The following is a 26,968-nucleotide window of genomic DNA, read 5'->3' on the forward strand; positions in this document are numbered from 1 at the left end:
TGTTTAATAGCATCCTTTTCTTGGGTCTGTTTGCTTTTAGTAATCAATGAAAGTATTTACATCAAAAACTGGTTTTGTTTGGTTGTGGAATTTTCACTCAGTTTGCCAGACCATCATTTCCTGAAGTGCTTGCAAATAGTCATTTTTTGTCTTTCGGTGCCTGAGAGCCTATTTTAAGAGCATTGCCAAGCGTGGGAAACTAATAGCACTGTCTTCCAGCTGTGGAAACAGTATCACTGTGATAATGCACTTCAGCTTCCTGTAAAAGGACCTCTTGATGGCTATGCTGAGAATCTAGTTCGAGGTATAGAAGCAGTATGTGCGATGATGGCAGTGAGCATTCGGAAGTGGTAAGAAACTCCTTCTAATGTCATTGACGTCTGGCTTTTTTAATCAGCTTTTTAAATCATTTTCAGAGTTTGATTTTAAACTTGCCTCTCAAGCGCCTGGCATCACGAACAGAAATGGAAAACAAATAGCTCGTGTCTAAAGGACGAGCCCAAATGTTGAAATACTGCAGAACAAAGTTTGAAATCAAACATGTTTTGTATTATTTGCTATAGCTGAGATGATTTTTGTACTTGAACTTGGATTTGAAATGGTTATCAGTATCTTATGATGTCTATTGAAAAGGTGTTTTAAAAAGTCCTTGTAAGTGTAATGATAGACAAGTAAGATGCCTTAACAAAAACATTTTTAATTTACCAGTGAAATCATCTGTTAAATATAATTGAAAGTAATTGAATTGAAAAGCTTTATGTCATAAAATCTCTTCAGATCCTTCATTTGTAAATAGTAAACCGTTAGGAAAATCTCAGTCTTTGCTTAAACATTAAAGGCATTCCTTGTATATTAAAAAATATTTCAACTAAGAGTATATATATATATATATATAATTAGAGTATCACGTTGTTCTCAATCCATAAAATATGTAAAAAAAAATGATATGAATCTGTACATTATGCAAAATGAACAGCTAATGTTTTTTTTTATATTTCAAGAGTTACAGACATGGTTTTGAAAGTGTCAAAAGGCATTTTAAACCATATGTTTCTTTGAAGTACTGTATTATTTGATTCCTTAATACATTCTGATTCCTTAATAGCCTGATGAATTGAGGTGATAATTTGATCTGACTTTAGAAAGATCTATTCTCAGTAAATAATACCACAGTTTAACTAATAAGAAATAAACCTGTATTAAATAGTGGATTTCAGTTTTCTGGTCATATTCCACTCAAAACCAAATTCCCTTTTTAGGTGTGTGTAGGAATCATAGGATGAGATGATTTCACTTCTTGTTATGTAGCCAGAAGGAAAGAAATTTCCCAAAAAGCAACTGAGATTTCTACTTTAAACATAGCAAGTTGAAATCACACAGTTGTCTATTTAATTTGAGTTCTTTATTTCAACCATTGGCATAAGATCACAATGATAGATACAATTCCAAAATGAGAGCTAAAGGTTTTGTTATGAATTTCAAAACAGTCTTCTCTAATATGGTCATTGTTTTGTAACCCCTTTTATTTTATTTTATTTTTTTTATTAAAAAAATTTTTTTAACGTTTATTTATTTTTGAGACAGAGAGAGACAGAGCATGAATGGGGGAGGGTCAGAGAGAGAGGGAGACACAGAATCTGAAACAGGCTCCAGGCTCTGAGCTGTCAGCACAGAGCCCGACACGGGGCTCGAACTCACAGACCGCGAGATCATGACCTGAGCTGAAGTCGGACGCTTAACCGACTGAGCCACCCAGGCACCCCAAGACCTTCTTTTGTCTCTTGATCTTTGCTCTCAGGTGACTGTCAAGATGAGCAAAAACTTTTTTAAAGAGTAGGACATGACTCTATTCAGATGTTTATAAGAATTTAAAGTGGTTGCAAAATTATAAATTTTCAGAATAAGACACTTTAAACTCCTACTAAACAGAAATGTGTCCAGTGTTTAAACCCTACTCTCCCTTGTTACTGTCTACACTGCATGCGGTTCATGCAGGATTTTCAAACTCTTTGAGAGTTGTGCTCAAGCCTAAGCTGTCACAGACAAGAAATCTTTGGAGGAATGAAGTTAACATTTTAAGAAAGTATTGCTGAAAATGAGTTCCAGGTTTTTGTTACTTTTTTAATAAAGAGTATAAATGAATACAGAAAATATATTCCTTAGAATTCACCCTAATGAGTATTTTAGGAATACAAACATTCATTAATTAGCCCTCATGTGTTTAAAATACACACCTGTTGGATATGGTTATGCACAGAAGCTGGTTTTTTCATGAATAATTTCTATCATTTTTGCATAATTTTAAGGAACCATATGTTCTATAATGAAGAAAAAATATTTAAAGTATGCAATCATGTTAAACAGTTACAGCATGAGTCACTATATATATATACATATATATATGTATATATATGTATACATATATATATATGTATATGTATATATATATATATATATATATATATATATAATTTTTCTTAAAGTGCTGCCTGTAGGTGACAGGAGCTAAAAGGATTTGAAGTGAGCTATCAGTGTAAAATCACTGTAAATTTATTAACTTAGGCAATTTTGGTTATTGAGACCAAATTTGGAAACTTTCTTGTGTTTAGGTATTAAAATGGCTTTTAAAAATCTGAAAACCAGATTGAAACATGAATTGAATACTTAGATTTGTGTTTGTTTTGTACGAGGAGGTCTGCATCACTGTGTCAAAAAATGACTTTGGTGGCTCGTCTAGGTTTTATAACGTGCCAGGACTGGTTCATTTTACGGATGCCATAAAGAACAGTTACGTGCACTTAAAAAAATAAATTACTTTCCATGTCATTTAGCTCTAAAGTCCTTTTTCTGTTTTTCTCCCTGTGAGTGAAATATTCCATTTGTATCACTAATGTCTTTTGTAGTTTTGTTGCTTTATTGAATATTTGAAATGTCCTTTCAAATATAGCGTAGGTAATACTCGTCCAAATTTGATATTTCTAATGCATCATACCCAAATTTTAATTTTTGTGGGAATGTAACAATCATCATTGATGTGGTCTTAGTTTTGTTTTTTTTTTTAAGTTTATTTATTTTGTGGGAGAGAAAGAGATCACATGAGCACAGGAGGGAGGGGCAGAGAGAGAGAGAGAGAGAGAGAGAGAGAGGGAGAGGGAGAGTCCCAAGCAGGCTCCTCACTGTCAGCACAGAGCCTGATGCAAGGACCCGATCTCATGAACTGTGAGATCCTGACCTGAGATGAAATCAAGAGTTGGATGCTTAACCAATTGAGCCTCCCATGTGCCCTAATGTGGTCTTATTTTTAATAAGAAACATGTGTCAATAAGAAACACATAAAAACATGCTACAGTTGAGAGGACCGAACTTTAGAAGGTGTTTCCTTGTTGTGTCTTGTTAAGGGTGTGGCACAAGTAGCGGAAGTCATAAGAAGGGAGAAGGTATGTGTCTTTTCCGTTTAGAAATTAATAAGCGAACTCACCGAGAAATGGGCCACCACCTCCCCATTCTTAGAAGTATCTATCCTGCTTTTGGCATGCTCTAGCCAGCCGGTACTGTTCTTTAGAACTTTTTCTGATGATTGAAATACGCCGTATCTATGCCATCCAATATGGTAGCCACTAGCCACGTGTGGCTGTTATGCACCTGCAGTGTGGCAATGGAAGAGTGCCTGCTAAGAATTTGTAATTCAATGTAAATAATCCTATGGTAGCTTCTGCTGGACTTCTTTCGATCCAAAGTGTGCTCCACGGACCACCTCGGAGCCTGTTCGGGATGTCAGAATCTCAGGCCCCTCTTCAGACCTCCTGAAACAGAATCCACATGTTAGCAGCCTCTCCGGGTGGATCACGTGTTCACTGCCATTTAGCAGAGCTGGTCTGTAAGGCATTCCTAAACGGACTAGATGGCTAGAGGAGACAAGTATTCCAATTCCCAAGGGCCTATATATTTTCTTTATTTTGGAGAAGTTAATTATTGAGATTCAAAAAGAGGTAAGGAGCATACGCTTTGAGGTTAGACCAGGCGTAGAAACAGCTTTGCCCTGTGTTGGCTGTGAGCGATCTTGGGCATGCTGTCCTACGTAAGGCTTGGTTCCCCTCTGTAAGGGACAGATGCTCATGATACGGTACCTGCCTCAGTGTTGTGAAGACGAACTGACATAATGTAGGCAAAGTGTTTACACACACAGTAAACCCTCAAGAGGACTGGTTTAACTTACACTGTTGTTAACTCGTATTACATAAAGTTGTGCCTTTCAAATGAGACAGGCAGACTAAACTTAGCAGACTGTGTCTTTCTTCTAAATCTACATTGGCTTGGAAAAAGTCTCCAACGATGGTTGCTTATCTTAAAGAAAAGAGGTTCTGAGTCCATTGGTTTGATTTTTGACACATGTTACAGATTCAGGATCAAAGTGTGGAGCAACGACCCGGCCTCTTTAAACCATGCAAGAGTGCTTCAATTGCAGATCTGAGAGCATAGCAACTGCTTCCCCTTCCTCCCTTAGAGTTTATAGAGTCCGCAGGTGCTGTAAAACGTCTCGAAAATTCTGCCTCTCTCTAGCTCTCACAGTTGGGGCCGCGGCACAGTGGAGCTCTGCCCTCCTGGTTGCAAGATGTGAACGGACGGGTTTGGTCGGCCTTCTTTGGAGGGCAGCCAGAATGTCCTTTTCAGCAAATTCTGTTTTAAAAAGAATGAACCTAGGGTGAGCTCAAACTATTAGTCACAAGTTTTCATCTTTATTAATGGTGCTTCATCAGGAAGCTAATCCAAGTGGGGGTGGGAGCCGTCTCTTAGTTAAAAATAAAAGCACATACTTACTTAAAATTCCCATCATTCTTTTGCCACTAAAAAAGTAGTCCATGCTTACAGAATATAAATTTCGAAGTGCTTTTTAAAATGTAGCCATTTTCCCACTGTTGGTTTATTTAGGTTGTTTTACACACACATAAGTGTGTGCACACATACACACACATACATCATATATATATATATACATATATATATGTGTGTGTGTGTATAGATATATATAGTCTTTGTCCTCCTCCATATATGTGTGTGTGTGTGTGTGTGTGTGTGTGTGTGTGTATATTTCAGCTTGGGGTTCTCCCTCTCTCTTTCTCTTTTTCTACCCCTCCCTCGTGTGCTTGTGTGGGCTCTCTCTCTCTCTCTCTTTCTCTCCCCAAAAATAAGTAAATAAACTTAAAAAAATAAAAATAAAACCACATCAATGGCAATTCTTACATCCCCACAAAAATTAAAATTTGGATATGATGCACTAGAAATATCAAATTTGGGGGTGTCTGGGTGGCTCAGTCACTTAAGCATCTGAGTTCGGCTCAGGTCATGATCTCTCAGTTCATGAGTTTGAGCCTCGTGTCGGGCTCTGTGCTGACAACTCGGATCCTAGAGCCTGCTTCGGATTCTGTGTCTCCCTCTCTCTCTGCTCCTCCCCCACTCATGCTCTCTTTATCAAAGATAAATAGGGGCGCCTGGGTGGCGCAGTCGGTTAAGCGTCCGACTTCAGCCAGGTCACGATCTCGCGGTCCGTGAGTTCGAGCCCCGCGTCAGGCTCTGGGCTGATGGCTCGGAGCCTGGAGCCTGTTTCCGATTCTGTGTCTCCCTCTCTCTCTGCCCCTCCCCCGTTCATGCTCTGTTTCTCTCTGTCCCAAAAATAAATAAAGGTTGAAAAAAAAAATTAAAAAAAAAAAAAAAAAAGATAAATAAACATTAAAAAAATTTTTTTAAGAAATATCAAATTTGGACTCCTATATATATATATATGTATATGATGTGTGTGTGTATGTATATATGTGTGTGTATCATATTTCTTTGCATCTTTATTTCCTTCACATAGATTGTGGAAAAGAGAATTCAGTATACTGATATACTTTTGAAAGAGTAATATGCCTTTCCAAATTGCTTTTCACAAAAGTTGTATTAATTTACGTATCCACCAGCAGTGTTTGAGTTCATTTCGCTGTAATATTGACTGTCACCTTAAAAGTGATTAATTTGATGTGGTGGAATATTATTCAGCCATAAAAAAGGAAGTCCTGCCACCTGCAACAACACGGATGGACCTTGAGGACATTCTGCTAAGTGAAATAAGTCAGAGAAAGACAAATGCTCTGTAAGCTCACTTGTTTGTAGGAGGTGGGCAAAACGGGTACAGTTGGTCTAAAGGTACCAACTTCCAATTACAAGATAAATAAGTCCTGGGGTATAATGTGATGACTGTAGTTAACAATACTATATTGTATATTTGAAAGTTTCTAAGGGAGTGGATCTTTTTTTTTTATTTTTTTTAACGTTTATTTATTTTTGAGACAGAGAGAGACAGAGCATGAACAGGGGAGGGGCAGAGAGAGAGAGGGAGACACAGAATCAGAAGCAGGCTCCAGGCTCCGAGCCGTCAGCACAGAGCCCGACGCGGGGCTCGAACTCACGGACCGTGAGAGCATGACCTGAGCTGAAGTCGGACGCTTTACCGACTGAGCCACCCAGGCGTCCCGAGAGTAGATCTTGAGAGTTCTCATCATAAGAAAAAAACCCGATAACTATGTGTGTTGATGGGTGTTAAGTAGATTTATTGTGGCGATCGTTTGATTATGCAACGTATATACATGTATCAAACCAGTATTTATACGCCTAAAACTAATATAATGTTATATGTCAATCATCTCAATTTAAAAATAAATAAAAATAAATAAAACCTAAAATAGAAAGTTTTTAAATAATTTGATAGGCAAAAGTATCTCATTTTTAACTTAAGTACCTAAAGATTTTTTATTATGGTGAGGTTAAGTGTTTTTTCATATTTCTTAGCCATGGTTGTTTCTTCCTTACGTATGTGTCCTTGGGTGAATTACTTAACTCTGTACCTTGTTTTTTGTTTTAACCTCAAGTCAGTTCGTAAGGTCACTGTGAAGACCAAATTAGATAATATTTTTCACGTACTTGCCACAGTATGTGTTGTATAGATGTTCATCGGTCCTTGGTGAAAGTCTGATTTATGGCTTTTGTCCACTTTCTGTTGCCGTTGAGTTCCCAGGATTTAGAGCCTTATGGGGCACTGACCTTTCTCACTTCTTTGCATGAAGTGGGAGAGGATGAAAGTTTCTGATGAGCCTGGTGACCGTTACTTCTGAGGATGCCAGGAGCGGAGTGATGGAAGTCTCCTCACTATGAAAGTTGAATCCTCTCCGTATATTCACAGTCTAATGTTATCATCCCCGTTTTATAAATAAAAAAGCAAAGGCTCTGAAAGTTGTAGTGGCTTGTCCAGCGTATGACGGGCCTCTCGTCCCCTGCTCCCTCCATGCCGCTGGGGACTATGGCCCCTCAGCCCTTTGAACTGTACTTGAGGTTTACATCTTGCTACCTAAGGCAATCCTGTATGCTTGTTGATGTCAACTGTGGAGCCACTTGACCTGAGTTCAGACCCTGGCTGTCACCTACTAGCTGTGTGACGTTGCCAGCACAGTCACTTCATCTGTAAAATGACAATGGTAGTAGGACTTACCTTTTGAATTGTCGTGAGGGATAAGGTCGTTGATTTATGTGTAAATCACCTAGGTCAGTAGTTTTGTACACGACAGGTGTTATATACCAGCCACCGAGATCATAATCCCCAGCGTCGGGGACGTGTGTGGCCAAAGGCCTATCCAAAATTTTTTTTTTTTGAGAGAGGGAGAGTGAGAGAGCGTGAACACACATGAATGCGTGCCCGCGCACGTGAGAGGGAGAGGGGCGGAGAGAATCCGAAGCAGGCTGCGTGCCCATAGCAGAGCTTGGTGTTTTTTTATTTATAAAACGGGGATAATAACATTAGACTGTGAATATACGGAGAGGATTCAACTTTCACAGTGAGGAGACTTCCATCACTCCGCTCCTGGCATCCTCAGAAATCAAACTCACAAACTGTGAGATCATGACCTGAGCCCAAATCCAGGGTCAGATGCTTAACTGACTGAGCTGCCCAGGCGCCCCCTACTGACATTTTCAGCGTCTTGCCTGCACACCATCGACTGTGCACCATTCTTGGAATGGAACTGGGGGGAGATCTCTTGGTGGGCTAAGAACTTGTGCTTTTGCTCACCCCATGTCACAGTGAACCAAAAAGAAATTTTTGTTTGGTGAGAATTTTACCAGTTCGGATTTAGTGTTGTGCAGCCGGCAGATCAGAAATCCAGAGTCCCTTTGTGCTGCCCACTTGTTGTAATTCCTGAGTGGAGGAGGTCACCAGGAAGGCCACCCTCACTGTCATTTGTACTTTTTTTTTTTGTTTTGGAAGACACCGAATGCCCTCACAAGGCCATAGCCAGCCGAACATCAGCTCAGTAGCATGGCTCCTGTCCACACAACGTGTGCATCTCTCCCTGGAGAACTTCACTGTTGGTAGCACAGGGAACACAGGAAGTTCCCCAGGTTTGGAGGAAAACCATCAGAGAGAGAGAGAGAGAGAGAGAGAGAGAGAGAGAGAGAGAGAACAGAACTTTGCTGTGAAGCAAAATCATTGCCGAAAAGGCAATCGCATTTCCCTACTGACTGGCCAGCTTCACCTCAGGCTGCACCGTGAGAAGATCGTAAGGAACCTTCTTTGTGAAGGTTCTCATGGCCTGGGATGGAGGCAGATGCAAGGCCTTCCCCCCCATTCATCTGTTCATTCAGCAGACATTTATTGAATCCTGTCTATGCTTCCTCCTGCCCTAAGGCCGGTTGAGGTGTATCTCATTCTACTTTTGTATCTTAATTCCGATTTCTGTTTCTCCCAAACAAGGCTGGACAGCCTAACTCAAGGGCAGCAACCCGCTGTGCAAGGCTGACGAGGTGGGAGAGGATGAGGAGAACAGCTGTTATTCGGGGGATATTTATGTGAGTCACTGGATCAAGTGATTTATATATTGGAATGATTCAGAACACTTTTTTTTTTAACCACCCACTCTTTACAGATGAGGAAACTGAGATTTAGGGAGGTTTTTTTTTAATGTTTATTTATTTATTTGGAGAGAGAGAGGGCACGAGCAGGGGAAGGGCAGAGAGAGAGGGAGAATCCCAAGCAGGCTCTGTGCTGTCATCGCACAGCCTGGTGCGGGGCTCGATCCCATGAACCATGAGATCAAGACCTGCGCCAAAACCAGGAGTCAGCCACGTAACCAACTGAGCCACCCGGGCCCCTCAAGATTGAGGGGGTTTTAAAAATGTGCTCAATTTGGGGCGCCTGGGTGGCGCAGTCGGTTAAGCGTCCGACTTCAGCCAGGTCACGATCTCACAGTCCGTGAGTTCGAGCCCCGCGTCAGGCTCTGGGCTGATGGCTCAGAGCCTGGAGCCTGTTTCCAATTCTGTGTCTCCCTCTCTCTCTGCCCCTCCCCCGTTCATGCTCTGTCTCTCTCTGTCCCAAAAAAAATAAACGTTGAAAAAAAAATTTTAAAAAAATAAAAATAAAAATAAAAATAAAAAAATGTGCTCAATTCAAGCCCCTCATCAGGCTCTGTGCTGACAGCTCTGGACTCTGTGTCTCCCTGTCTCTCTGCCCCTGCCCTGCTCACACTCTGTCTCTGTCTCTCTGTCTCTCTCTCTCTCAAAAATAAATAAACATAATAAATATTTTAAAAATGCACTTAGCTAATAAGAGACAGACCCAGAATTTCAGCTTCGGTTAAGCTGACTACAGGATCCAAACCCTTCATTGTTCTGTGCTGCTTCTCTTGTGAGGTCAACCTTGTGGTTTCTCCATTTGCTTTCTTGAGCGTTGGGGTTAACCTGTATGTTCCTTCAGATTTTTCAGTACATTTTTTTTTGTTTTGTCTTGATTTAATGACTAAGGTGTTAGAGTTGTTAACCCAATGGGTATGTGATTTGCTTTGGAGAAGGTATCCAGTAGATGTCTCTGGGAGTCCATGTGTCATTGGGACGCACTTGTGTTGTTTCTGTGTCCAAGATGATGCTGATGGGCAGCCTTGAGAAGATCACATTTCCACACTAAAGGTGGGATGTAGAGATAGAGAACAAAGTGTGAGAGGAAGACTTGAAGACTTAGGTAGAGAATAGAAGTGAAGGTGAGAACAAATTAGCTTCCTCCATTTGCACCTTCATTTGCATTTTAGCACCTGCAGTGATATAGAGAAAAATAATTAGAGGTGTACCAGGATGAGATAGTGACTAAGGAGAGAAAGAATGCCAGAGGACAACGCAACTCTAGAAATTTACGACATACAGTGGTGTTTGGCCGAGGTTGGAAGGGTTGCTGAGGTCACCAGACGAAGCAGGGTACTAGATGAGTGAAATTAAGTGTTCCCTCGAGTTTCCAGGAAGGTAGAGAGGGCTTAGGGGAAGGTCAGTGGCTGGAGAGGTGCCAGGTAGATTTGGCAGGACGGGAAATAGAATTACAAGAACACCTTGAGGGGTCAATCCTCAATTAATAAGAAAGGGAGTGTCTCCTCGGGTTTATAGTAAAGATGAACAGGTGTCATTAGAGATAAAGCAGAGGTGATATAAAAACTAGTAAAAAAAAAAAGTACATGAGCTGCTGAGTAATTTTTTGACATCCTTGGTTACCAAGGTAGGTTTTCTTTGTAAAGTGCTTGGCATCCTAAATGGTTTGCTTATTAGCCTTTTGTATCCTGTGCAACAACAGAATAGCAAAGTCGTGCCAAATGGCATTTTCCCCGACACTCATGCACCGGTCGTGTGCTTTGCCACATTAACTTCCAGCTCACAGCTGTGTGCACCAGCTCCTTCCCATTTTCCAGATAAACTCAGCCTTTGTGATGTTTTATAACTTGTCCAAGGTCACCCAGTTAAAAAGTATCAGGTTTAGTATTTGTTACACTGCCCACCAAAAAAAAGGTCCTATTTTGGTGAAAGCAGAAGGCTGTGGTAAGACGTAGCCCTAGGAAAGATCCTTGTTTTCTCTGGTGTTGGAGATTGGAAGTGAGTGTGAACTGAGTGCTTTGACGTGTCCTATGCTCTATTATTTTGTCCTGTGATTTCAGTCCCCCCTAGGCTGTATCAATGCCATAAGGAGGAAGGTACCTGTATCTTTATTAAGATAAAGTTCATCTCAATGTGCTAATGGGGATGAAGTCCGTTGTTAAATTAATCATTTTGCAAATCCTCCGAGTGGTAGTGTTTACTGTTTGGATTGAGCTTTCTTTTGGGGCCATGCATGGGAACTATGGCAGGCAATGTAAACTGGCAAAAGCAGCTTTTAATTGATGAAGACCTTTAACTTATTTTCCTTAACTAATCTAATTCCTTGAAACTGAGAAATGGAAGGCAGTATTCATCACAAAATACTGCTAGCAAGCAAGTGAAAATTCACTTCTCCTTGACCCTTTATAGGAACATACAGGGGCCCGTGCTCTGGGCAATGAACTTGGAGTTTATAGGCCTGAGCACGATTATCAGTAAGTAGATGTGAAGGCCAGACAGTAAATGCCGAACAAGTGATGTCGTATATGTGTATGTTTGAAGGATGGTTTAATTTCTCTGGTTTGTTGATCCATTGAAAACCACCCCGGCCTCAAAATGCCGTGGACACAGATTTGGAGGAGAAAAATACTTTGTCATCAGTTAAGGTAGTCACGAGATTAAAAACCAACTGAAGTTTATGCCAGCTTAAGTATAAATAATTTTATACTAAGATACCAGCTTAAGTATAAATAATTTTGGTTGGGGAACTCCTCAGAAGGGGAGGAAATATATTGGGCCCCATACATAACCTCCAAAATGAAACCCTCCAATTACTTTGTAAAAAAGAGGAATTGGAGTAAGGAATAATGAGACTAGGTAGGTATCGATATTATGCGAACTATATAATTTTAAGCCTGGCATACCATGTAATGGAGAAGTTGGCAAGCTTTTTCTGTAAGGGTCAGACAGTAAGTATTTTTGGCTTCGAGGCCATACATTCTCTGTCACCCTCACTGAATTCTGTTGTACCACAAAAGGAGCCATTGGTTCATGAGACACAGAAAGAGGCAACAGGCTGACTTTGGCCCCAGAGTTGTGGTTGGCTGGTCCCCGGTATCATCTGTGGGGTTTGAGCCCTGAAGGTCTTTTTATATATATGGCAAAAGTGAAATGCTTTCTACACAAGCCTAGTAGCAAATCTGAGAATGCATTCTAGGTGCCCCTTTGTAGAAACACTATTTTATTTGAGGTTTTTGAAAATTATGCTTGGCCAACTCAAACATTAACCTCTGCTCTTTAATTCAGACGTTATATTCACATTTCTTGCCGGACCTGGGAACTGACTGAAAATAATTATTATGAAAGACACAGGGCCCTTGAACCCTTTCTTGTGGCTGTTTTGAAGGGTCATTGTCTTTTTGCTAATTAGGAACCAGGAACATTATGTTTCAGCTGCTTGTGGAAGGTATTATCCTTAGAGAAATGGTCTGGGCAAGAGTTTGTATGGGGGTGCCGGGAACAGAGAGGAGAAAGAAAACCTGGGAGGGCCAAATTACAGGCACCAGCAACAGAGAAAACCCAGCCAGTAATTAGAGTAAATTTCTGAATACGAATCCTCAAAATGCGTCACTTTTCACATTTGAATCCCAATGCATTATACTCAACAAAAACGAGTACTTGGTGATATGTCAACATTTTAATTCTGAATGAGTGTTAATTGGGTATTTTAGTGCTGAAATTATTTGTTACCTAAAACACTGACACAACCTGAAGTTCCCTGATTTTTATAATTATATAGCACAGACAGAATTTCCTTCTCTAGATTTGATTGCTTTTACAAAATGTATTTAAGGCACACGCTTTAGATCAATTAATAATTCAGAACTGTAATTATTAGACTCCATGGTGACTTGGTATAGTAACTCCTCCTGAATCAGCCCGTTCACAATTCGGGGCTGGTTGGAATTGTGAACTTCAGCCAAAAAAAAAAAAAAAAAAAAAATGGAAACTATGTCCTCTCGATATAACGTACATGGTGACTGTAGATAACACTGCCAGCTGGTATATTTGGAAGTTGTTAAGAAAGGAAATCCTGACAGTTCTCATCTCAAGGAAAGAAAAAAAAATTTTTTTTATAATCTATATGAGATGATGGACATCGACCAAACTGTCTGTGGGGGAATCATTCCATAATATATGTAAGTCAAGTCATTACGCTGTTATATCTCAGTAAAACTGGGGGAAAAAATTCCTCCCTGACCTCCCTTTACTTGTCACTTCCCTAGAGCAAATGTGTTGAGTGGCTGCCTGACCCAGTACCGTGCTAGGGGCTTGGACCCGGTAGGGAACAATGTAGCCAGCGACCCTTGCTTTCCTGGACCTATTTGTTATAATACATTTGCATGCCAAATATAATTTCTTGCTCTCTCTCTCTCTTTTGGATGCTTACTCTGATTTCTCTAGCAGAAATCATGTGGGTCTAAAAAAATATTTTTATTGGGGTAGAATATACATAACAATATTTAGCACTTGACCTGTTTTTAAGTGTGCAGTTCTGTGGCATTCAGTGCAAGTTTTAAATACGAATTCCCCATCTCCTCTCCCCACCCTGGCCCCTGGCATCCACCATTCTTTTGGTCTCTGTGGATGTGATTACTCAGCTGAATGATAAGAGTATTTGTCCTCTTACGATTGGCTTATTTCACTCAACATAATGTGTTAAAGGTTCATAAGAAACTGTGTTTCTAAAAGAAATGTTTGATTTTCTTAAATTAAAATTTTTAATTTCAATTCAGTCAGGTGAAAGGGTTTTTTTTTTTTTAATCTCAAGAAGAGCAGTGTTCCTAATTCCTTTGAAAAAATGTATTTTTTTAATGTTGACTGACTCACCAAGCAATATTTTCGTTTTGGTTTTGCCTTAGAAAGAAAAGATTTGATTTGTTGTAAACCCTTGTGTATTACAGTCTACTAGGAGAACGGAAGTGCCCTCCTTGCATGGAATTAAGGAAGTATTCTGAGGATGGTCCTGTTTTAAAAGACTTTCTAATTCAGTGGCTCAGTCAGTTAAGCATCCGACTTCGGCTCAGGGCATGATCTCGCGGTCCGTGAGTTCAATCCCGGAGTCAGGCTCCGTGCCAACAGCTGGGAGCCTGGAGTCTGCTTCAAATTCTGTGCCTTCCTCTCTCTCTCTCTGCCCCTCCCCTGCTTACACTCTGTCTCTCTCTCTCTCAAATATAAATAAATGTTTAAAAAAATGTAAAATACTTTCTAATTCCTTTTTTTTTTTTTTTTGAGAGAGAGAGACAGAGAGAGAGAGATTGAGAATCTTAAGCAGGCTCCACACCCAGAGCACAGCCCCCATGGAACTCCATCTCAAAACCATGAGATCATGACCTGTGCCAAAATCAAGTCACATGCTCAACTGACTGAGCCAACCGGGTGCCCCTAAAATACTTTCCAAAGTAAATCAGACAAATATTAATTAGGACAATTCATTTTTGCAGGTTATTTTTTTTTTAATTTTTTTTTTTTTAACATTTATTTATTTTTGAGACAGAGAGCATGAACAGGGGAGGGTCAGAGGAAGAGGGAGACACAGAATCTGAACCAGGCTCCAGGCTCTGAGCTGTCAGCACAGAGCCTGACACCGGGGCTCGAACCCACAGACCGCGAGATCATGACCTGAGCCGAAGCCGGATGCTTAACCGACTGAGCCACCCAGGCGCCCCAGCAGGTTATTTTTAGAGAAAGATGTAACAGAATTTTCTTTCTTTGTTTGGAAAAGAAAATGTGAGTAGGAAAACAAACACATACTATCCCCACTGGGGGATCCTACTTTTTAGAAAATGTGTGGGTTTTTCTGCCTGCAATCCCAATTTTAGGTTAATTAGCACACTGCCCCCTGCGTAAGGAAAACTGTTTGCGGTGCCTTCCCTTTCCTGGTAGGCTGCCTTGCTTGTAACCACCCCTAGGAGCCACTCTGAAGAATGCAGGCAGCAGAGGTGTTTTCTGAAAGTGGAAGGAAGTGAGCTCAACGGAGTTGTTAATTCTTACTCTCCAGTGCCAGCTGGGGAAATTATACTCCTGGCTGCTATCCTTTGGTTCTGCTGTCAGTAATAACAGGTAGGAGCCCCCACCTCTCCTACCTAATAGAAGGTTCATTTTCCTGTGATTTAATTGCCTACAGAGGTTGGAATTGTGGAGGGCTAAAATTGTATTTGCGAGCACTGCATTCATGAAATACTTGGCTCACACGCACAGAAATAGGCCCTGAAAAATAATTGCTTCCTAACGATGTGCACGCATGATGTGGTTCCCCCAGAGCTCTGAAATCCTGCCACAGTCAGATAGGGTCCACCCTCCAGGCATGTCTCTGGACTGTATGTGGAAATATTCTTTTACTTCGTTCTTCATGGAAATCACAAAAGAATAACTTGAAAAGGGTTGGGCACTCGTTATGCAGTGAGGCTTTCGTGTATTTTTACCGTATCATTCTAATTTCTTTCTTTTTTTAAAAATTTTTTGGATGTTTATTTTTGAGAGAGAGACAGAGCACAAGTCAGGAAAGGGCAGAGAGAGACGGAGACACAGAATCTGAGGCAGGCTCTAGGCTCCGAGCTGTCATCACAGAGCCCAACACGGGGCTTGAACTCACGAACCCCCAAATCATGACCTGAGCCAAAGTCGGACACTTCACCGACTGAGCCACCCAGGTGCCCCTCATATCGTCCTAATTTCAACAAAATTATGTGTAATTATAAGTGATATACATTGGGAGTCTGATATGATTTGCTTCTTTCAACTTACTGAAGAAGACTAAAACTGTTGGGTATAGAAAAGAGAGAGAGAGAGAGAGAGGGAGAGAGAGAGAGAGAGAGAGAGAAACAAAAAGAAAAAGACCATGCCCTTCACCTCTTGTCGTCTTGTCCAGATTTTGCCAGGCTCTTCAGGAGGGTTGTCTCTTCTGCTCAGCTTTGCAAATGCTTATCATCCCAGGAACTGATTTTCTCTCTGTTTACCACGGCTCTCTCTTTCTCTGTACCGAAACGCCTTGTTGACTTTGCTGGGGGTCTTTTCTCGGGTGTTCCTCAGACGATGGGATGGTACAGGTTCTGTTCTATTCATGACTGGATGCCACATTGGTAGGAAATAGAAATGTTGTACTACGTGCTGAACAATCCATGGGACACTCAGTAAGGCTACTGAAGTTGTTTTTGTATTTAACACCAAATATTACCCCAACTTTGATATGATAGACCTTTACTTTAAAAATTTTTTTTAATGTTTATTTCTTTTTCTTAACTTTTTTTTTTTTTACATTTATCTATTTTTGATAGGCAGAGAGAGACAGAGCACAAGTGGGGGAGGGGCAGAGAGAGAGGGAGACACAGAATCTGAAGCAGGCTCCAGGCTCTGAGCTGTCAGCACAGAGCCCGACGCGAGGCTCGAACTCACAAACCGCGAGATCATGCCTGAGCTGAAGTCGGACGCTTAACCGACTGAGCCACCCAGGCACCCCTATGTTTGTTTTTGAAGGAGAGAGAGAGACAGAGTGTGAGCTGGGAAGGGGCAGAAAGAGAGGGAGACACAGAATCTGAAGCGGGCTCCAGGCTCTGAGCTGTCAGCACAGAACCTGAGGCGGGGCTCGAACTCACGAGCCATGAGATCATGACACCCCATGATAGACCTATACTTTATTCACTTACCCAAAATATGTACTGGGCAACTACTGTGCACCAGGGTCGGTACCAGGCAATCAGCTCAGAGTAGGAGATCCAGATATTAAAATAAAGCCCCTCACGTGGTGGTAAACCCGCTTCTTCCGGGTCAGAGGGCAAGAGGACCAAAGGAGGCCCAAATAGTGCATGCCTTTATGATTGCGAACCAGTTTGAATTTACAACTGTCCTTGAAATGCCGCATGGAGATCTGGCAGCGGAGAGAGCCGACATAGAAACCTCACGTCCCCCTGGGTCTGTCAAGGTCCATGAGGGGCTTTTGCATGTGAGTAGAAGCCCAGCCTACACATTCAGGCCCCTGCTCATCACTGCCAACCTCCCTCATCATACAGCTGCCCCTAGCCACAGCTGGGTCTAGGAGTGTGCACGAGGGCAGGGAAGTGTATGCTGAGAAGTGTGAACTTGGGAAGAAGCCCAGGCAGACCTAACAGGCCCGTGGCCATTTGGTCAGCAAATTCCGGACGCTCCAGTTCCCAGACTCTCTAAAACTACCCTGTATAATATGGGAGCCCTTGCCGTGTAGGGCTATTAGGATGTCAACTCATCAAAATTAAGTGAAATTTTAAAATTCGTTGCACTAGCTGTATTTCAACCCACTGTTGTCTAGAGGCTATCGTGTGTGCATATATATAGTATATGTGTTGCTGCAGGACAAATACAGATTTTCCGGCAGAAAGTTCTAGTTTGGAGGAAAAGACAGGGGCTGGGAGTGTACAGGCACCACTTTCCCAAATCTAAGAGCTGTGCTGTGTTTGTAGAGCGTGGGGACGGGGCTGGGGGTGGGGGGGGTGGGGCGGGAGTGGGGCAGCCAACGAAAAGTAAACAGTGACTAAATAAGTCTTTGCATCATGTGAGAGACTCTCGGAAGAAGATAAGCCGGGTGATGTGATGGGAACTGTAGCCAGAGAGGAAGAAGAGCTTCAAGCAGTGGGAAAGACAGAAGTAGAAGTTCAAAAGCCAAGAGAGTTTCCTTTGTCAAAAAAAAAAAAAAAAAAGTCAAAAAGGCGATGTTTATGGCTGGCAGGTAGCGAAGGAAGAGAAAAGTAGTGCGAGATGTGTCTGGAGATGTAGGCAAAGGCCAAAGTGTATCAGCGAGACACGGGATTTATTTTTTAAGTGACATGGGGGGCAATGGGAATGTTCTGTAAGGGGGAATGTTGTGAGCTAGCGCGTTTGAAGAAGTTTCCTTTGGCTCCCTGCGTGGAAGGGCTGGGGGCGGGGCAGAGGCAGAAAGACCAATCAGAGCTGTAGTCGGAGCCCACACAGGGCGTGGGCGATAACTAGGCTTGGGGTGATGCGGTAGAAAGAGGCGGACGATGAGATTTTCATAGAGCTGAACAACAGGGCAGATCCGTTTGCAGCCAGCACACATTTATTGAGTGCCTGCTGTGTACGAGGCCCTGTGCTAGGTACTGGGGACTCAATGGTGAACGAAAGTGACACCGACTCCTGCCTTCATGGAACTTAGGTATTCGTGCAGAGAGTAGAACCATGAATACACATGTAAGTACAGCAGAAAAGGGATTAGTGAGTAGCTGATGGCTTGCCTTTTTTTTTTTTTAATTTTTAAGTTTATTTATTTATTTTGAGAGAGACAGAGACAGCATGAGTGTGGGAGGGAGCAAAAGGAGAGGGAGAGAGAGAATCCCAAGCAGGCTCTGACCTGCCAGCGTAGAACCCCATGTGGGACTTGAACTCATGAAAGTGTGAGATCATGACTTGAACTGAAACCAAGAGTCTGATGCTTAACCGACTGAGCCCCCCAGGCGCCCTATGGATTGCCATTTTAAATGCTACGGTTGTTATGGGGCGCCTGGGTGGCTCGGTCAGTTGGGCATCCGACTTCAGCTTAGGTCATGATCTCACAGTCTGTGGGTTCAAGCCCCACGGCGAGCTCCGTGCTGACAGCTCAGAGCCTGGACCCTGCTTTGGATTCTGTGTCTCCCTGTCTCTCTGTCCCTCCCCCACTCATGCTCTGTGTCTCTCTGTTTCAAAAATAAATAAACATTAAAGTTAAGTGCCACAGTTGTTTTGGTCAGTTTTGTGACCTTTGATGTTGGAGATTTACAAAGACAGTTTGGGAGAAAAGAAAAAAGCAACTCCAGAAATAGAGTTAACAGAGCCAAAGAGGCCCAGGGTTACTAGAGGTCCTGTAGTCCTCCGTGGAGTCAGCGCTAAGACACCCCCCGACCTCCTGAATACCCTGCAAAATCAGTAAGTTCAGCTTCCTGCCTCTGGGTAGTTTTGTCAGTATCAGTGGTCACATTTTTTGTTTTTTGGTTTTGTTGTTGTTGTTGTTTGTTTTTAAATTTTAATCCCGGGGGGGTGGGAGGGAGGGGAAGGTGGGTGATGGGTATTGAGGAGGGCACCTGTTGGGATGAGCACTGGGTGTTGTATGGAAACCAATTTGACAATAAATTTCGTATTTAAAAAAAATTAAAAAATAATTTTAAAAATGTAATTCCAGTGTAGTTACCATACAGTGTTATATTAGTTTCAGATATACGATATGTGGTTCAACAATTCTACACATTACTCATTGTTCATCACAAGTGTACTCTCAGTCCCCATCACCTATTGAACCCACCCCCTACCTACCTCCTCTCTGGTAACCATGGTTGTTTTCTATAGTTGGTCTGTTTCTTGGTTTGTCTTTTTCTTTGTTCGTTTGTTTTCTTTCTTAAAGTTCACATATGAATGAAATCATATGATATTTGTTCTTCTCTAATTTCACTTACCATTATACCCTGTAGATGTAGCCATGTTGTTGCAAACGGCAAGATTTCACTCTTCTTCATCCAACTCATCTATCAATGGACCCTTGGATTGCTTACATCATTTGGCTATAGTAAATAATGCTGTGATAAACATAGAGGTGAATATATCTTTTCAAATTAGTGTCTTTGTGTTCTTTGGGCATGATACCCAGTAGTGGAATACCCAGTACTGGATCATATGGTAATTCTATTTTTAATTTTTTGAGGAACCTCCATACTGTTTTCAAAAGCAGGTGCACCAGTTTGCATTCCCACCAGTGGTGCACAAGGGTTCTTTTTTCTCCACATCCTTGCCAACACCTGTTGTTTCTTGTGTTTTTTTTATTTTAGCCATTCTGACAGGTGTGAGGGGATATCTCATTGTGGTTTTGATTTGCATTTCCCTCATGATGAGTGATGTTGAGCATCTTTTCACGTGTCTTTCGGCCACCGGTATGTCTTCTTTGGAGTAATGTCTGTTCGTGTCTTCTGCCCATTTTTAATCAGATTATTTGTTTTGTGGGTGTTGAGTTGTATAAATTCTTTATATATATTGGATATTAACCCCTTATCAGATATATCATTTGCAGGTATCTTCTCTCATTCAGTTGGTTGTCTTTTTGTTTTGTTGGTGGTTCCCTTTTCTGTGAAAATGCTTTTTATTTTCATGTAGTACAATAGTTTATTTTTGCTTTTCTTTCCCTTGCCTCAGGAGACATAACTAAAAAATGTTGTTACAGCCAATGTCAGAGAAATTACTGCCTGTGCTCTCCTTTAGGATTTTTATGGTTTCTGGTCTCATATTTTGGTCTTTAATCCATTTTGAGTTTATTTTTGTGTATGGTGTAAGAAAATGATCCAGTTACCTTCTTTGGCAAGTATTATGATCATGGCTTTAAAGAAAAATACAATTTCAAGCATTATAAAAGGTTCCACAGTGAAAAGCAAGTCCCTCCCACCCCTGCTTGGCCCTGGATCCCTCAGGTTTCCTCCCCAAAGGCCATCACTGTCAGGTGTCCTGGCATAGAGTTCTCAACTGTCAGTGGTCAACAGAACTATATGCAGAGCTTTAAAAAGGACTGATGCCTGGTCCTGCCCCTGAGTTTCTGGTTGAATTTTTGGGGGATATAGCCCAAACATAGATATTTTTTTAAAGTTTTATTTGTTTAAGTAATCTCTACACCCCATGTGGGGCTCTCATGACGCTGAGAGTCACACACTCTTCTGACTGAGCCAGCCAGGCACCCTCGAAGCACAGAGATTTTTAATATCCTCTCAAGATTATTTCATGTGCAGCCATTTAAATGTTCTAGAGGTAGCCTAAAAACTAGCATATGTATTCTCAAAAAAAATATATATATATATACATACATACACACACACACACACACACACACACACACAGAGACAGAGACAATACCAGAATAGTATCTACTGTTTTGTCTCTTGCTTTTTTCTTTTTTTCTTTTTTTTAACTGTAAAATATATCTTGGAAATTGTTCCATGTTAATACATATGGCTATGTATATGCCTTATTAGTTTTAATGTCTCAATAATAGGCCATAATGTAGATGCACCATAATTTATTTCATCAGTCTCCTCCTGGTAGATAGTTACGTTAGTTTAAGTCATCTGTAACACAAATAATGCCATAATGAACATTCTTATATATACATCCTTTGCATATATTTGTATATACCTCTAAAATTAATTAGAGGTATTAATTCTAAGAATCAGAATTGGGATTATTGGTCAAAGGGTAAGTGAATTTTCAATTTTGATAAGTGCAACCAGATTTTACCCTTAAGGGGCAAAGATGTGTTCCACACTAATAAGTGCTTTGCTTTTCATCTTTGCCAAGAAAAATTAACATTTTCTTTGATTTTGCCCCTTTTAACATCATAATGAAAGTTGGGCATTTTCTATATGCTTTCTAAAGAAACCATTTCTCTTTCTGTGAATATCTCCTGTCATTTTTGTCCATTTTTCTCCAATAGCATTGGTCTTTTTCTTACTAATTTCCAAGATCTATTAACATATGAAAGAAATGAACCCTTTGTCATTGGTAAATTTTTTCCCAATGTTATATTGATTTTTATTTATAATTTTTTATTCTATGTAATAAAATGTATGGTTTTTATGTTTTGAAATTTTAAAATGTGGATTGGTAATTGGTCCAGGTATCGTAAGCTACTTGAGGACAAGGAACGTATTGTATTTCTTCTTGTGTCCTCAGTGTCTGGTACATGGTAGTTACTTGCTGAATGAATGGTTGGATATAAACATGATGATGATAAAGGATCGTTCAAGCTGATTGCGTGTGTTCATCCCAGAAAAGTTAAGGAGTTAATGGTATTACCATAATGGAATTCCCCTGGTAATTTGAATGCATCAATTTATGCGTGCAGTATTAAGTGCCCAAAGGCATATCCAGATGAGTTCTCTCAAAGGTTTCCTTTTTCTCATTAAGCTCTAGCTCCTTGAACGTGCTAAGAGCATTCTCCTCTTCAAATTGGTCCTTCTGCCTTGAAACATTTTCCCTTACCTCTTTGTATAACTTGTTGCCTGTTAACTTCAGACCCAGCCTAAATAGGATTTTCCTTTTAGAAGCCCCTCCTTATTCCCCCTGCTACATTTCCTCAAAGCACCCTGTGCTTCTCCTGGATCGTCACTGCCAAAATTATCATAAAATAATGTTTAGGTTATTACCTCTGTAACGTCTGTCTCCTTCACTAGACTGTAAACCCCAGCCTTGTCTTCTTCTCAGATTGTACGCTGGCCCTGGGGATACGGAGGTGAAAAACACAGACTTTCTGCCCTCATAATGGGCACGAAAATACAATCATATATTCTAATGTGTGTGTATATTGGGAAGGGAGAGATAATAATAAATTTAGTTGTACACAATGTTAAATGATTGTTATTTAAATGAAGTGGAAAACCTAGTAGGTGTTATCTTTGGTTTGGAGTGCTCAAGTTTGGTGTGTCTTATGTTTGTTTGTTTGTTTGTTTATTTTAATAGCTTTCTTTAATATTTTTTTAAGTTTATTTATTTTTGACAGACACAGAGAGAGAGTGCGAGCATGAGCTAGGGAGGGGCAGAGAGAGAGGGAGACACAGAATCCAAAGCAGGCTCCAGGCTCTGAGCCATCAGCACAGAGTCCAACGAGGGGCCTGAACTCACGAGCCGTGAGGTCATGACCTGGGCTGAAGTTGGACGTTTAACCAGCTGAGCCACCCAGGCGCCCCTGGTGTCTGTTTTAACAGTAGAAGCATCTGGCATGTAACGCATGAATGCTGTAGCAGACTGCAAAACAGTAGTCCTCAGGCCATAATGCAAGAGTCAACAGGCATGGGCAGCAGCAGTAACCAGATCTTTCTGGTCTTTGCCAAACTGGCAAGCCATCTTTGTCCTGCTTGATGGAAGTTTTATCAACAGCTCACATCGTGATCTCACGGTTCATGAGTTCAAGCCCCACAGGGGGCTGGCTGCTGTCAGCACAGAGCCTGCTTCAAATCCTCTGTCCCTCGCCTGCTTGTGCCCTCTCTCTCTCTCTCTCAGTCTCTCTCAAAAATAAAGAAACATTAAAAAAAAAAAAAAAGATACTTACTTCTCAGAGCTGAGAAGGCTGGAAAGTCCAAGATCAGTGTCTGGTGACAGTGGCAGATTCAGTGTCTGGTGAGAGCCTGCTTCCTGGTTCACAGACAGCCTTCTTACTGTTATGACCTCATGTGGTCAAAGCAGCTAGGGAGCTCTCTGAGGTGTCTTTTACAAGGGCACTAATCCCGTTCCCATGGGCTCTACTGTGATGACCTAATCAGCCTCCAAAAGCCCACCTCCTAACACCATCACCTTAGAGATTAGGTTTCAAAATATGAATTTGGGGGCGACACAAGCATTTGGTCTATGGAACCGTGTAATGAATATTTGCAGTAAAAATGCTTCCTTATTTGTGAGACAGGAAATATTATATGAATTGCTTTCTATTAAGTGTTCTTAATAGAGTCGGGTTTTTTAGCATTAATAACATATTAATATAACCAACAGCACATCTCTCTCTAGCTACGCAGTCTAAAATTTGCAGCAAATTTCTAAATATAGATTTGTATAAACCAGATTGTCTCTAGTTCTGAAATCACCTTCTGAAGGTAGGTTAGCTGCTTAAGGGATGCATTAACTATTTTAGGTCAGTAGGGTACTTTGCAGTGCTTTATTACTAAATGCTCCGTATCACTGGCACTTTTCCAGCCAAATCCCTGATCGGGTAGCCTATTTTTAATATTAAATCTCTCTGAACCAAAGTCATATCTTTCTGGAAGGTTAGACTTTTAGAACAGTGTATTAATAATTTACTACCAAATTACTGAGTCATTTGGCCTGCTTAAGTATCTAACCTAGTAGCAAAAAATTATTTAAGCAGTCATATGAGAAAATTCCAATGTTTTAAGTGGAAATGTAACATAATCATTTTAACACATTTTCTACAGAGAAATGTAGTTCTTCAAAATGTTAACATTTCAGGTTCAAGTACTTTTCTTTTAATTCTTATTTCTTACCTGATGTAATTCCTGTATCAACATTCTTGCTTTCTTCCTTCCTTCCTTCCTACCCACCTGCCTTCCTTCTTTCCTTCCTTCCTACCTACCTTCCTTCCTTCCTTCATTTCTTTATTTCTTATGCATAAAGAGTCTTTCAGAAGACCCAGAGTTTGCCTCCATTCCCCACATGCAAAACAAAAAACAAAAAACTATAAAGGTTAAATCAACAAATTAGGGAAAATATATACCTGCATTGTTTTTTTTTTTTTTGTAACACCAAAAGTATTTTCAAGATAGTTTGTTAGATTTTTCGATTGCATTAAGAGCTTTCTACTTTTGTTAAAAAATGGTAACATTACAGAAAAAAATTTAAATTAGCTCTCTGAATTAAAAACAACAGTGAATCCAACTTTATCTCTTCTGTTCATTTTGTGTACTCCCAGTATTTATATATATGTGAATGTATGTATTTATAGAAATGATTCAGGGATTTTTATTTCTTTATTTTTTTAACCAAATATAATGATCATTAAGAATTGCCTATAATGCTCTTTAGCCTTTGCAACTATTATTAAATATTATGTAATAATCTAAGTGTTGTATGGAACATATTTTAGAATTTTAAGACAGATCCCAGAAGTGAAATCATTAGTCTAAATGCGTATTAGTCTAGATATGTATCTAGATACAAACAGAAAGAACATTGTTTTCCCAAAGGGTTTTTTAAAAGTCAAGAAAGTATCAACAAAGTATCAACGAGAGGTGAAAGCATCTGTGTTAATGTAACTTCACAACACTGAATTGGTACTTTGCAAAGAGAACTAATTTAATGGGAAATGGTATTGTGTTTCATTTAGCAGGCTGAACACTGTTTCCAGATGCTCGTGACTAGTTTACTTTTTGTGAATTTTGTGTTCATAACCGCTGCCTATTTAATACCCATTGATCTCTTCCTCTTTTCTTATCAATGAATATAAACTCTGTATGAGCAAAGAAAATTTTAGAGGGTAAAACCTTTAAGGACGGAAGCCCTATCCCCTTTGACAGCTGTGTGACTCCCTGGGGGGACACATATGATGACTCTCTTTTAATGTGTGTAGATGGATTGTTCATTTGCACCTGAGAGCATTCACCCTGGAAGGCAGGAGTCAACAATTATTGTTTGATTGTTCTGTCACTCAAGGAAAGGCTTGCTGCTGGACTTTTGTATCTGTCTAGTTTGTTAGTAGCGTGCCTTTTAAATATATTACTCAGAATGGCTTAAAGAAATATCTTCCTTCTGTGCTGGCTTGATTTTTTTTTAAATTTCTTTAATGTTTATTTCATTTTGAGGGAGAGAGAGACACCATGTGAGTAGGGGAGGGGCAGAGAGAGAGGGAGACACAGAATCGGAAGCAGGCTCCAGGCTCTGAGCTGTCAGCACAGAGCCCGACGTGGGACTCGAACTCACAAACTGTGAGATCATGAGCTGGGCCGAAGTCGGATGCTCAACCGACTGAGCCACCCAGGCACCCCTGTGCTGGCTTGATTTTTTAAACTCTGTCTTCCTAGACATTATATGTGTAGTCACTTTTTCAGCTGTGAATTTAAACTCTCTCCCCATAGACATGGGGGGGGCTAGTGCATGAGGAGTAACAGTCAGTAAACAGTCATACAATATGTCCTATTTACAACATTTTTTCAACCATCTCTAAGGAAATTTTCAAGAATATTCTTTCTAGTAGCGTCGATTTTTTTTTTTATATACTCATTTTACTGAGGGGGAAATTAGCCTGGGGCATATTTACATGACTTGCCTATGGCTTCTCCAATGGGTCATTAGCAGTTTTAAGACTGGAGCTTTGAATCCCTGGAATGAATAAATACAATTAATGGGAAGAGAAGCTTCATAGAAAATGAGCGTTAATCATATTTTCAAAATGCAAAGCCTCTCTTAACATTTCTTGGAAGAAGGATGCTATATAAATTTTATGTATAATGACTTTTTTTTTTTAAGTGGCTTGCTTGTTATGGAACATGTTTATCTAATCAACCGATCATAGCTGACATTTACACTAAGTTGGTTAAGTGATATTTATTGAGGGTTATGATGAAACACCAAGTGCATCTTCAGGCTGAAGCCTTAGTTTTATTCTCTTGCTCCCGATGGCGAGTTATTTATTGGTCATTCACAATCTAGGTCAAATTGCTGTTGCTGTTTTTTAGTAAGGGGGAGACTTGAGAATGTTTAGGGTGTTTAGGAATGTTCAGGAATGCCAAGGGGGGGGCCCTCTAGTGAAAGAGTGTTAAGATACAGGATGTGGGAGAGAATAGTCTCTCTCTCTAGTAACTCTTATTCATTCATCCAGTGAATGAATTTATAGAGCAAGAATGCTGTGCCTGGTACTATTCTAGGCACTTGGGGTAAATGAGTGAAGGAAACAAACAAAATCTCTGCCCTCGGGGATGTTATATTCTATTGGAGGGAGATAGACCCCGAACAATAAATATAATTAATAAATTCTGTTGTATGTTAGAAGGTAAAAGCACCATTAAACAACAACAACAACAACTAGGGGGCATCCGGGTGGCTCAGTCGGTTAAGCCTCCAACTTGTGTCATGATCTCGCGGTTTGTGAGTTCGAGCTCCACATTGGGCTCTGTGTTGACAGCTCAGAGCCTGGAGCCTGCTTGGGATTCTGTGTCTCCCTCTCTCTCTGAACTCCCCCCCCCCCCCCACAGCACATGCTCTGTCTCTGTCTCTCTCTCTCTCTCGAAAATAAACATTAAAAAAACGTCAGGTAAGTGGAATTAGAGATTGTGGAAAGGGAAGGCCTTGCGGATTATCGTTTTAAATAGGATGGTCATGGAAGGCCTCACTGAGAAGGTGAATGCTCAACAAAGACTTGAAGGAGGTGATCGTTGGCAGTGTGGAAATCTAGAGAGAGAGAGCATTGCTGGTGCCTGTGAGTGATGAGTGAGTTTGGAGCAGAAAGAAGGAGTCTGTGTATGGGGAGGAGCGTGTGGCAAAAGGAGACAAGAGG

This window comes from Lynx rufus, unplaced genomic scaffold (genome assembly GCF_022079265.1).
Source record: "Lynx rufus isolate CCGP_SWC_20201006 ecotype Redwood Valley unplaced genomic scaffold, mLynRuf1.p SCAF_7, whole genome shotgun sequence".
In the NCBI taxonomy this organism is placed as follows: domain Eukaryota; kingdom Metazoa; phylum Chordata; class Mammalia; order Carnivora; family Felidae; genus Lynx; species Lynx rufus.